The sequence below is a fragment of the Triticum dicoccoides genome, chromosome 5B (assembly GCF_002162155.2).
Source record: "Triticum dicoccoides isolate Atlit2015 ecotype Zavitan chromosome 5B, WEW_v2.0, whole genome shotgun sequence".
NCBI lineage: Eukaryota > Viridiplantae > Streptophyta > Magnoliopsida > Poales > Poaceae > Triticum > Triticum dicoccoides.
Genome location: NC_041389.1, coordinates 48,018,691 through 48,031,451, shown reverse-complemented (window position 1 = coordinate 48,031,451; position 12,761 = coordinate 48,018,691).

The window sequence follows — 12,761 nt, the reverse complement described above, 5'->3', positions numbered from 1 at the left end:
GCTCCATTTTCGCCCGATCTCTCTCCCTAGCCAATCAAACTTGTTGATTTGCTCGGGATTGGTTGAGAAGGCCCTGATCTACACTTCCACCAAGAAATTTGATTTCCCCCACTAATCCCTAGTGGATCTTGTTACTCTTGGGTGTTTGAGCACCCTAGACGGTTGAGGTCACCTTGGAGCCATAGTCCATTGTGGTGAAGCTTCGTGGTGTCGTTGGGAGCCTTCAATTAAGTTGTGGAGATTAACCCAACCTTGTTTATAAAGGTTCGGCCGCCGCCTTCAAGGGCACCAATAGTGGATTCACAGCATCTCGCATTGTGTGAGGGCGTGAGGAGAATACGGTGGCCCTAGTGGCTTCTTGGGGAGCATTGTGCCTCCACACCGCTCTAACGAAGACGTTCTTCCCTTTAAAAGGAAGGAACTTTGGTAACACATCCTCGTCTCCACCGGCTCCACTCTTGGTTATTTCGTGCCTTTGCTTTTGCAAGCCTACTTGTGTTGTATCCCTTGCTTGCTTATGTGCTAGTTGTTATTGCATCATATAGGTTGCTCACATAGTTGCATATCTAGACAACCTATTTTGTTGCAAAGTTTAAATTGATAAAGAAAAGCTTAAAATTTGTTAGTTCCCTATCCCCCCCCCCCTCTAGTCAACTATATCGATCCTTTCAATTGGTATCAGAGCCTCGTCTCTTTATTAAGGACTTTGTCGTCCGAAGAGTATGGTTGACACCGCAGACGGTGCGGAGGAGCACTCCGGTGTGAATCCTATCTCGTCTACGGCCGATGGGGGAACCTCGGTCTCTCGTGAGGAATTCAATGTGGCTCTAGACACATTGAAACACTCCATGACGACCAAGGTTGAAAGCATGTTTACTAAATTTCTCGAAGGACTTAAACTATCCACCTCGCCGATGAAAGTGGGTGATCCCACTAACAAGGTGATGCTACCTCCGACAAGGGGGAAGCTAATAGTGAAAAGAGTCCTTCCACTAGTGGTAGAAATGGCACCGACATCTTTGCCCATGTGGAACCGCCAATTTATGGAGGACCTATTCCCTCTACTCATGTAAATCATGCCGGTCCTCCTCCTAAGATTGTGAAAAATGAGGATTTTGATTCTTGGGTGTATCGTTTCAAGCGTCATTTAAAACATGTGAATACTAATCTTTGGAGAATCATTGAAGAAGGTTTCTATCCACATGACCCAAGCAACTTCACCCCTCGAGAGGCCGTGGATAATCAATTCAATGAGAGTGCTCTCTTCATCATCCAAGATGCAATCCTTCCCGAAGATCTCCCTCATCTTCGACCTCATGCCATGGCCAAAGACGCATGGCAATGCATTGTGTCTCTCTATCGAGGAAGTGCTAGCATTCAACGCTCCAACTATGAAGTGGTAAAGATGAAGCCGATGAGTTTGCAATGAAAGAAGATGAAGAACCTCGTGAGTTCTTTCGAAGAGTGACCAAACTCGCAGTCTCACTCCGAGATCATGGGAGCAAGGACACAGATGACAATTGGATCAAGCGCAAGTTCCTCAAGGCCATGATGCCCTACAACAAGGCCATGTCCTCCGTCATTCGTCAAAGACCGGACTTCCACTCCATGACCTCGAGTGAAGTGTTGGATGAGTTCGTTGCAATGAGCATTTTGGACAAGACCGCCGACAATGCGGTGCTTAGTTCCCAAAGGGCAAAGAAGCCCAACCTTGCTTTGAAGGCCAAGGTTAGTGTGGAAGAAGAGGAAGAATAGTAAGATGAGGAGAGCAACCCCGAAGACACCAAATATGATTATCATGAGCACATGGCTCTTGCTTCAAGACAATTTTGGAGCAAGAAGAATACAAGACCCAACTTCAATAAGAACAACTCAAGTGGCTTCAAGGGCAAGCAACGAGTTAGAACTTGCTTCAACTGTGGCAATGTGAGCCATTTCGTTGCGGATTGTCCTTACGAGAAGCGGGAAGATAATGGTGGCAAGTTCATCCGAAAAGACAAAGCCAAGTCCTTCCCCAACGAGAACAACTTCACCAAGAAGACTCCTACTCGTGGTTTGGTGGTTCAAGAAGAATACCATGAGGATGACGATGATGATGAAAATGGAGAAGCAATGGCCATGGCGTCCGTTGCCATTGCTACCACTCCTCGGGTATCTCTCTTTGATTCACCCAACGAGAACATCACCTCCAAGTGCCTCATGGCTAAAGCTTCCAACAAGGTAACCCCCAACATCAAAACCACCATCATTACTAATCCCTCGTTGGAGGATTGCATTGATGAACATGATGGGTCTAATGAGGAAGTGAATGAATTTGAGTCTTTTATGAGTAAGCTCAAGGGCAAATCCAAGAAGCACTTTGTTGCTCTCTTGGAACAACTTGGTGAGGCCAATGACATGATCGAGGCTCACGAAGAAACCATCTCTAAGATGGAAGGTCATAGTCCTGACTATGCCGATGAGATATCGGATCTCTCTAATGCTCTTGAGGAAGAGCGTGGGCATCGTTTGACTCTTGAGGAGTCACAAAACGATGACCATGCCAAGCTAAAGAAGGATCTTGACCATGCTCTTGTTGTGTCTCGTGTGCTAACTTCCGAGAAGGCTAAACTTGGGGTTGATCATGCTAGACTCAAGGAGGAGTTTGATGTGCTTGACAAGGCCCACAAGGTCTTGAAGGGTGCTCATGCTAACCTCAAGGAGTCTCATTCTCAACTCCAAGTTAAGCTAACCAAGGAGAAGGCCACCTTTCCTCATATGGTATTAATTGATAATGCATATGCTACTAACCCGTGTTGTGAGCATGTGCATCTTGTGGAGAAGAATGCTAAATTGAAGGATCAACTTGAGAAAGGCCTTGTGACATGCATTCAAGGTGAGAAGAACCTCAACGACCTTTTGAGCAATCAAAAGGAAGTTGTGGCCAAGGAAGGAATTGGATTCGCACCCAAGTCCAAGAACAAGAAGAATAACGACAAGACCAAACGACCTCCCCCTCTCAAGCAAACCTTTGTGAAAGAGGGAGAGGGTGTTCCTAAGGAGAAGAAGAACAATGTGAAGGGTGTTGATGTCAAAAAGGGCAACACCACCTCCCCTCCTTCAACAAGGCCGGCGACTTTAACCCATCATATGTGTTGTGTCGTGCTAGTGATGGACACGTTTATGCTAAATTTGTTGGTTCTCCTTATGAGTACATTGAGTGGTCTATTTGGGTTCCTAAGACCCTTGTTACTAACATCAAAGGACCCATTACTAAATGGGTACCTAAAACCAAGCATTGATCTCTTGTAGGTGTTTGCTTCCGGTGGAGGATCATGGTTGCTCGATAGTGGAGCAACAAATCATATGACCGGGAGCAAGGACTTGGTGGTGGACGTGCAAAAGATTCCATCTATGCCCACCAATGTCGAGTGGGGTGATGCCTCACATTCTAAGGTATTGGGTCTTGGCAAGGTTGTCATTTCTCATGATCTAACGATCGAGAAAGTCATGCTTGTTGAGTCCGTTGCATACAGTTTGCTTTCCGTTTGTCAACTTGCACTCATGGGTTTTGCTACCTTCTTTGACATTGATACCATGGCCCTCTTGTGGAGCAAGACTCTTAAAGTAGCCTTTGTTGGGCATGTCGAGAACGGTCTCTATGTGATTAACTTTTCGGAGCGACCCACTAAGCCCGCGACATGCCTAATGGCTAAAGTTGACATGGGATGGCTTTGGCATCGTCGTTTAGCCCACGTCAATATGAGATCTTTGCAAAGTCTTCTCAAGGGGGACCATGTTCGTGGACTAACAAATGTTAGTTTTGCCAAAGACCGTGCTTGCAGTGCTTGTATTGAAGGAAAGCTCCATGAGAAGGCTCACCCTCCCACGACCATCATCTACTCGAAGAGACCCTTGGAGCTCCTTCACATGGATATCTTTGGGCCTCCATCATTTGATAGTCTTGGAGGTAGAAAGTATTGCTTGGTGATTGTGGATGATTATTCAAGATACACTTGGGTATACTTCTTTAAGAGGAAGAGTGAGACTCAACAAACCGTCATCGACTTTGCAAATGAAGCTCAACGTCAACATAATGCAAAGATATTGACAATAAGAAGTGACAACGGTACCGAGTTCAAGAACTACACCTTGGATGAGTTTCTTAGTGATGAGGGGATCAAGCATCAATACGCTGCACCATATACCCCTCAACAAAATGGTGTTGCGGAGAGGAAGAACCGGACGTTGATGGATGCGGCAAGGACCATGATGGCGGAGTTCAAGTCTCCATACAACTTTTGGGCCGAAGCCATCAACACAGCATGTCATGCATCCAATCGGCTCTATCTCCGCAAAGGCTTGAACAAGACTCCTTATGAGATACTCACCGGCAACAAGCCCAATCTCAAGTACTTCCGGGTGTTCGGGTGGAAGTGTTTCATTCTCAAGAAAGGTGTTCGTTTGTCTAAATTTGAGGCTAGAGCTTATGAGGGCATATTTGTTGGTTATGCTACAAACTCTCATGCTTACCGTGTTCTCAACAAGTCGACCGGACTCATTGAGGAGACGTGTAATGTGGAGTTTGACAAAAATAACGGCTCCCAAGTGGAGCAAAGTGGTACTTGTGATGTAGGTGATGAAATTCCTCCCCAAGCCATAAGAAGAATGGGTATTGGTCATATTCTACCCATTGAGGAACCCCTTGTGGCCGAAGGAGAAGGACAATGCTCCACTCAAGTGGAGCCTTCACCTACTCAAGACCCACACGCTTCCGAAGAACAAAGTGAAGGCCCTCAACCTCGTGAACAAGACCAAGGGCAAGATCAATCTCAAGAAGGTGGTGAACCTCCAAATGATGCTCAAGGGCAAGTTCTCCCCCTCGAGCAAGCTCAAGATCAAGAACAAGCTCAAGACGGCGCCCAAGATAATCAAGTTAACCATCCTCCTTCCACATCCGAGGAGGAATTAGAGCGTCGTGCCGTGAAGATTGCTTCCAAACTCACCACCAAAGGCCATCTCATGGAGAATGTGGATGGAAGCCTAAGAAAGGGGGTAAGCACTCGTAGACAATTAGCAAACTATTGTGAACATCACGCATTTGTCTCTTGTGTTGAACCCCAAAAGGTCTATGAGGCGCTCGAAGACTCGGATTGGCTCAATGCCATGCATGAAGAACTCAACAACTTCGAGTACAACAAGGTGTGGAGATTGGTGCCAAGGCCATCGGGGAACCACAACGTCATTGGAACCATGTGGATATTCAAGAACAAGCAAGATGCTCATGGGAACATTATTCGCAACAAGGCAAGATTGGTAGCACAAGGCTACTCCCAAGTCGAGGGTATCGACTACGGTGAAACCTTTGCTCCCATTGCTCACCTTGAATCCATTCGTTTGTTGATTGCTTATGCTTCCCATCACAACTTTAAGCTGTAACAAATGGATGTGAAAAGTGCTTTTCTTAATGGTCCTATTAATGAGTTGGTCTATGTCAAGCAACCCCCCGGGTTCGAGGACCCCTACTTACCGGATCATGTGTATCAACTCTATAAGGCACTCTATGGCCTTAAACAAGCCCCACGTGCATGGTATGACCACTAAGGGAGTCCCGGATTAGGGGGTGTCCGGATGACCGGACTATGACCTTAGGCCGGACTCCTGGACTATGAAGATACAAGATTGAAGACTTCGTCCCGTGTCCGGATGGGACATTCCTTGGCGTGGAAGGCAAGCTTGGCGATACGGATATGTAGATCTCCTCCCATTGTAACTGACTCTGTGTAACCCTAGCCCTCTCCAGTGTCTATATAAACCGGAGGGTTTTAGTCCATAGGACGAACAACAATCATACCATAGGCTAGCTTCTAGGGTTTAGCCTCTCTGATCTCGTGGTAGATCTACTCTTGTACTACCCATATCATCAATATTAATCAAGCAGGAGTAGGGTTTTACCTCCATCGAGAGGGCCCGAACCTGGGTAAAAACATTGTGTCCCTTGTCTCCTGTTACCATCCGCCTAGACGCACAGTTCGGGACCCCCTACCCGAGATCCAACAGTTTTGACACCGACATTGGTGCTTTCATTGAGAGTTCCTCTGTGTCGTCATCTTTAGGCCCGATGACTCCTCCGACCATCAACAACGACACGGTCCAGGGTGAGACTTTTCTCCCCGGACAGATCTTCGTATTCGGCGGCTTTGCACTACGGGCCAATTCGCTTGGCCATCTGGAGCAGATCGAAAGCTACGCCCCTGGCCATCAGGTCAGATTTAGAAGTTTGAACTACACGGCTGACATCCGCGAAGACTTGATCTTCGACGGATTCGAGCCACGGCCAAGCGCGCCGCACTGTCACGGTGGGCATGATCTAGCTTTGCCACCGAACAGTGCCCAGGAGGCCGCCCCAGTGTCCGCTCCAACCCTTAGTTCAGAGCCGACTGCGCCAATCGAGGACGGGTGGCTGGACACCGCCTCGGGGGCTGCAATCTCCATGGCGATCGAGCCGAACACCAGCCTTGTCCTTTGTAAAGCTCGTGACTCCAAGGTTCTGGACTCCTTTCCGGACTCCGAACCTTCCGCGCCCCTGCCGATCGAACTCGATTGGGCGCCATCACGGAGTTCGTCGCTGCGGACATCTTTCAGCACTTGCCCTTTGGCGACATTCTAAATTCGCTAAAGTCTCTCTCTTCATCAGGAGAGCCCTGGCCGGACTATGGCCAGCAAGGTTGGGATGCGAACAATGAAGAAATTCAAAGCCCACCCAGCACCTACTTCGTAGCCATTGTCGATGATTTAACCAACATGCTCGACTTCGACTCCGAATACATCGACGGTATGGACACCGATGCAGGAGACGACCAAGACCCAGCGCCTCTAGGGCACTGGAAGGCCACCTCGTCATACGGCATATACATGGTGGATACCCCAAAAGAAGGGGATGGCGATGGAACAATGGAGGATGACCCCTCCAAGAAGCAGCCTAAGCGTCGGCGTCAGGGGCGCCGCTCTAAATCCCGCCAAAGCAAAAACGATGATTCCGGCATGGGAAATAGTAACACCCCGGACAGTGCTGAAGACAACCCCCTCCAGCTGGATTCAACACAGGAGGATGGAGAGACCAGCCCTCATGAGAAAGCGGCAGACAGAGAGGTAGAGGACGATAATTACATGCCTCCCTCCGAAGACGAGGCAAGCCTCGACGACGACGAATTTGTCATGCCTGAGGATCTCATCGAACAAGAGCGTTTCAAACGCAGGCTTATGGCCACGGCGAGCAGCCTCAAGAAAAAACAGTAGTAGCTTAGAGCTGAACAAGACTTGCTAGCCGACAGATGGACTGAAATCCTGGCGGTCAAGGAATACGAACTCGAACGCCCCTCCAAGAGCTACCCAAACCGCAAGCTGCTACCCCGATTAGAGGAGGAAGCACCTAAATCTGCATCACCAGCGCATGACGCGGCCGACCGGCCACCTCGTGGCCGCAATAGAGAGGCCTCTCGGCCATCAATTCAAGTCGCACACCGACGCCGCTATACCAAGGCACGGGGGAATGCGCCGGACCTGCAAGACATACTGGAGGACAAGGCAATGCAAACAAGATCGATCTACGAAACGCGTGGGCACCCCACGGCACGTAATGATAACCGTCATGGCGGATATGGCAAATACAGCCAGGCCGAACACAACAGACAAAGCTCATTTGAGCTACGTCGTGATATAGCCCAGTACAGAGGCGCCGGACACCCACTATGCTTCACAGATGAAGTAATGGATCATCAAATCCCCGAGGGTTTTAAACCCATAAAAATCGAATCATACGATGGCACAACAGATCCTGCGGTATGGATTGCGGACTATCTTCTTCATATCCACATGGCCCGCGGTGACAATCTACACACTATCAAATACCTCCCACTCAAGCTTAAAGGACCAGCTCGGCATTGGCTTAACAGCTTGCCAGCAGAGTCAATTGGTTGCTGGGAGGACCTGGAAGCCGCATTCCTCGACAATTTCCAGGGCACCTATGTGCGACCACCAGACGTGACCTAAGCCACATCATTCAGCAGCCAGATGAATCGGCCAGACAATTCTGGACACGGTTCCTAACCAAGAAAAATCAAATAGTTGACTGTCCGGACGTGGAGGCCCTCGCAGCCTTCAAACATAACATACGTGACGAATGGCTTGCCCGGCACCTAGGACAGGAAAAGCCGAAATCCATGGCAGCCCTCACAACACTCATGACCCGCTTTTGCGCGGGAGAAGATAGCTGGCTAGCTCGTAGTAATAACATGACCAAGAGCCCTAGTAATTCGGATACCAAGGACAACAATGGCAGCTCGCATCGCAACAAACACAAGCGCCACATTAACAGCAACAATGCAGAGGATATGACAGTTAATGCCGGATTCCGAGGCCCTAAAGTCGGTCAGTGGAAAAGCCATTGAAAAGAAGTACTCCGGGCCCATCCAATTTGGACCGAATACTCGATCGCGTGTGCCAGATACACGACACCCCCGAAAAACCAGCCAATCACACCAACAGGGATTGTTGGGTGTTCAAGCAGGCAGGCAAGTTAAGCGTCGAAAACAGAGACAAGGGGCTGCATAGCGAGGACGAGGAGGAGCCCCGGCCGCCGAACAATAGGAGACAGAAGGGCTTTCCCCCACAAGTGCGGACGGTGAACATGATATACGCAATCCACATCCCTAAAAGGGAACGGAAGCGTGCACTCAGGGATGTATATGCGTTGGAGCCAGTCGCCCCAAAGTTCAACCCATGGTCCTCCTGCCCGATCACTTTCGATCGAAGGGACCACCCCACTAGCATCCACCACGGTGGATTCGCCGCATTGGTTCTAGACCCAATCATTGACGGATTTCACCTCACTAGAGTCCTTATGGACGGCGGCGGCAGCCTGAACCTGCTTTATCAGGATACAGTGTGAAAAATGGGCATAGATCCCTCAAGGATTAAACCCACAAAGACGACCTTTAAAGGCGTCATACCAGGTGTAGAGGCGAACTGTACAGGCTCAGTTACACTAGAAGTGGTCTTCGGATCCCCGGATAACTTCGGAAGCGAGGAGTTAATCTTCGACATAGTCTCGTTCCGCAGTGGCTATCACGCCCTGCTCGGACGAACCGCATTTGCAAAGTTCAATGCAGTGCCGCACTATGCATACCTCAAGCTCAAGATGCCAGGACCTCGAGGAGTCATTACGATCAACGGAAACACCGAACGCTCTCTCCGAACGGAGGAGCATACGGCGTCCCTAGCGGCGAAAGTACAAAGTAGCCTCTCAAGGCAGTTCTCCAGTCCGGCTATTAAACGTCCGGACACCGTCAAGCGCGCCCGGAATAACCTACAAAAAGACCGCCTGGCACGTTCCGAGCAAGCGTAGCAGTGCGGCCCCAACCCCAGCCATTGGGAAATTGTGAAACCAGTGTTACGCGTACATAATTACGCTCTGGAAGTACCATGGGCATAACGGGAGGGGCACAACCACGGCACGCCCAATATGCGGCTCAACCGCACTAGGGGCTCCAAATTTTGTCATTTCTTTTTCTTACTTTCAGGACTCCACTATCCGGAAGGCCTGTCTGGAGTACAATCGCCGAACACATGATGCAACAGCCAGGGAAGCAGCAAGCTACATCGAACATTCAGGTGGTCTCTATAACGAGCTAAATACATGTCTTACATAAAGTCTCGCAGCTTGCCCCTGGAGGGGGACATGTTAAACAATCCCATCTCTCGCTTATCGCACTATTTGTTCGTCCTACTTTTACAGCAGCCTATTAATAAAAAATACATAGCTCTTGTCTATTATTGCATTCATTTTTTCTTTAAATATGTTCAGTTATGACATTACGCAACCGCACACTTTGGTACGGCTAATACACCAGGGGCTTAAGTACCCCAAAATATGGTGTGAGAAGTCCGAACACTCTCACGAGTGCGGCACCCCAAATTTATAGCATTATATGCATTGGCTCCGAATCATATCTTGGGTCAATAGTTGGGTTTGCCCGGCTCCCATGTTTTGGTACCTTACGTTCCGTTATATCGGCTAAGGTAGCGCTGGGAGAACTACTGCGATTGTGCCCCAGTTGAGCTGGGTTAACCACCAGAAAGGATCGATATGGTTGACTAGAGGGGGGTGAATAGGCAACTAACAATTTTTAAGCTTTTCTTTAACAATTTAAACCTTGCAACGAAATAGGTTGTCTAGATGTGCAACTACGTGAACAACCTATATGATGCAAAGACACCTAGCACACAAGCAAGCAATAGATGCAACACAAGTAAGCTTGCAAAAGTAAAGGCACGAAATAACCAAGAGTGGGGCCGGTGGAGACGAGGATGTGTTACCGAAGTTCCTTCCTTTTAAAGGGAAGTACGTCTTTGTTAGAGCGGTGTGGAGGCACAATGCTCCCCAAGAAGCCACTAGGGCCACCGTAATCTCCTCACGCCCTCACACAATGCGAGATGCCGTGATTCCACTATTGGTGCCCTTGAAGGCAGCGACCGAACCTTTACAAACAAGATTGGGGCTATCTCCACAACACTTGGAGGCTCCCAACAACACCACGAAGCTTCACCACAATGGAGTATGGCTTCGAGGTGACCTCAACCGTCTAGGGTGCTCAACACCCAAGAGTAACAAGATCCGCTACGGATAAGTGGGGGGAATCAAATTTCTCTTGGTGGAAGTGTAGATCGGGGCCTTCTCAACCAATCCCGAGCAAATCAACAAGATTGATTGGCTAGGGAGAGAGATCGGGCGAAAATGGAGCTTGGAGCAACAATGGAGCTTTGGGGGAAAGAGGTAGGTCAACTATGAGGAAGAAGACACCTTTATATAATGGGGGAACCAATCCAACCGTTACCCCACTGAACAACCACGAATAGAGCGTTACTACCGCTTGGGCAGGGCGGTACTACCGCTCTCACCCAGCAGTACTGCCGCGCTTACGAGGAGATCAGAGACCCGACTCCAGAGCGGTACTACCGTGGGAGTAGGCGCGGTACTACCGCTTGGAGCGGTACTACCGCCCCTACTACCGCACTTAGTACCATAAAACCCGACACAAAAAACATCGGTCGAGAACCGAGGCGGTAGTAGCGTGGAACCACTGCGGTACTACGGCCGAAGACCACAGGCGGTACTACCGCTCGGGGAGCGGTACTACCGCTTGAGTGCTTCGGCGGTACTACTGCTGAGGACCGCGGTACTACCGTTGGGGTAGGTCAGGGCAGGCACAGGGAAAGGAAAGGCTGCTCCATCAAAGCGGAAAGGAAGACATCGGGTGTGATACGGATGTGTACGTGTTGATTCCACCCTAGCCTTACCAAAGCGGATCCCCTCTTGATAGTACGGTGAATCCTACGAAACTAGTCCACCAACAGAGAGACGAAGGAGCTACACCGTCTTGAATAACACACCAAGGGGAGGTGATCGTCTCGTGCCAATGGATGAATCTCTGAAAGAACTTAACGCACACGATTAGTCCACAAAAGCATTGTCATCAATCACCAAAACATCTTGGGGATAAATATGCCCTTACAATCTCCCCCTTTTTGGTGGATTGATGATAATGCGGGATTTGCACAAACATGAGAGATATAGGATAAGCGCACAAACCCCACCATCCTAAAATGTAGATGGGCTCCCCCTAGATGTGTGCTATCTAGATAAGTGCTTTGGACTGCACGACACACATACTAGGATCAACGCTCCCCCTACATTTTAGAGACCAACCAGCTAAGCAAGGTATATGAGTGCAGCATAGATGACTTAACAGGATAAGCAAGCAACTCATAAGCTAGATAGTGACATAGGTAATGATACTGGAAAGATAAGGTAGCATATGTCTCACACCATATGACTGGAACTTAGGTCTCACTGAACACAAACCAAACAAAGCAAATTGCGAGGAAAGCACAAACACAGAAGACGGAAGACACAAAGGCACAAACACAAATCCCTAAACTCTCTCCCCCTTTGGCATCGAGACACCAAAAAGGAGAGGGAGTGTTGCTACGGCTCCAGGTGATAGCAAGAGAGGGACTCAAATATCAAATCTCAGCGGGATCGTCTGCGCCACCGTCGGCGGTCGGGAAGTGCTCGGCATCAGAATCGGTCCACGGGCAGTGCTGCTGAATCCACTCCTCCTCCTCAGTAAGCTGGTCCTCAGATCCACTGTTAACGGTGGCACCCAACTGACGCATGAGCTCCTTGTGACGACCTCGGGCCTTCTTCTCAGCCACATGAGTCATGTACTGACCGTGAGACTCCATGCAGAACAGCTTCTTCATCTTGAGCTTGAGCTTCTTTACCCAAGAGGGCTCTGCCGCAGAAGGCACATAGTCATCATCATCCTCAGCCTCAGCCTCAGCCTCCTCCTCGGTCTCCATGGCAGTAGCAGACGAAGGACCTCCAGATTTAGGGACCTGAGTGCCCTAGTTGTCCTTCTTCCTCAGACGCTTGATGTCGTGAGAAACCAACTCTCCAGTCTCTAGCATCACCTTGGGATAGACACAATCCCAAGCCTTCTCAATAAGCAGCATGATGAACGGACCATAAATCGGGCACTTGCGCCCGGAGATAGCAGACGACAGCTCAGACCACATAACATGAGAGATATCCAGGGACTCTCTGGTGTTCTGTCCCTTCTGACGCTGGCAAAAGAGAAGCATGTCCACGAGATAGGAGTGAACCATATCTAGATTCCTGATACGAGGGAAAAGAGTCTCTCTGAAGACATGGTGAAGAA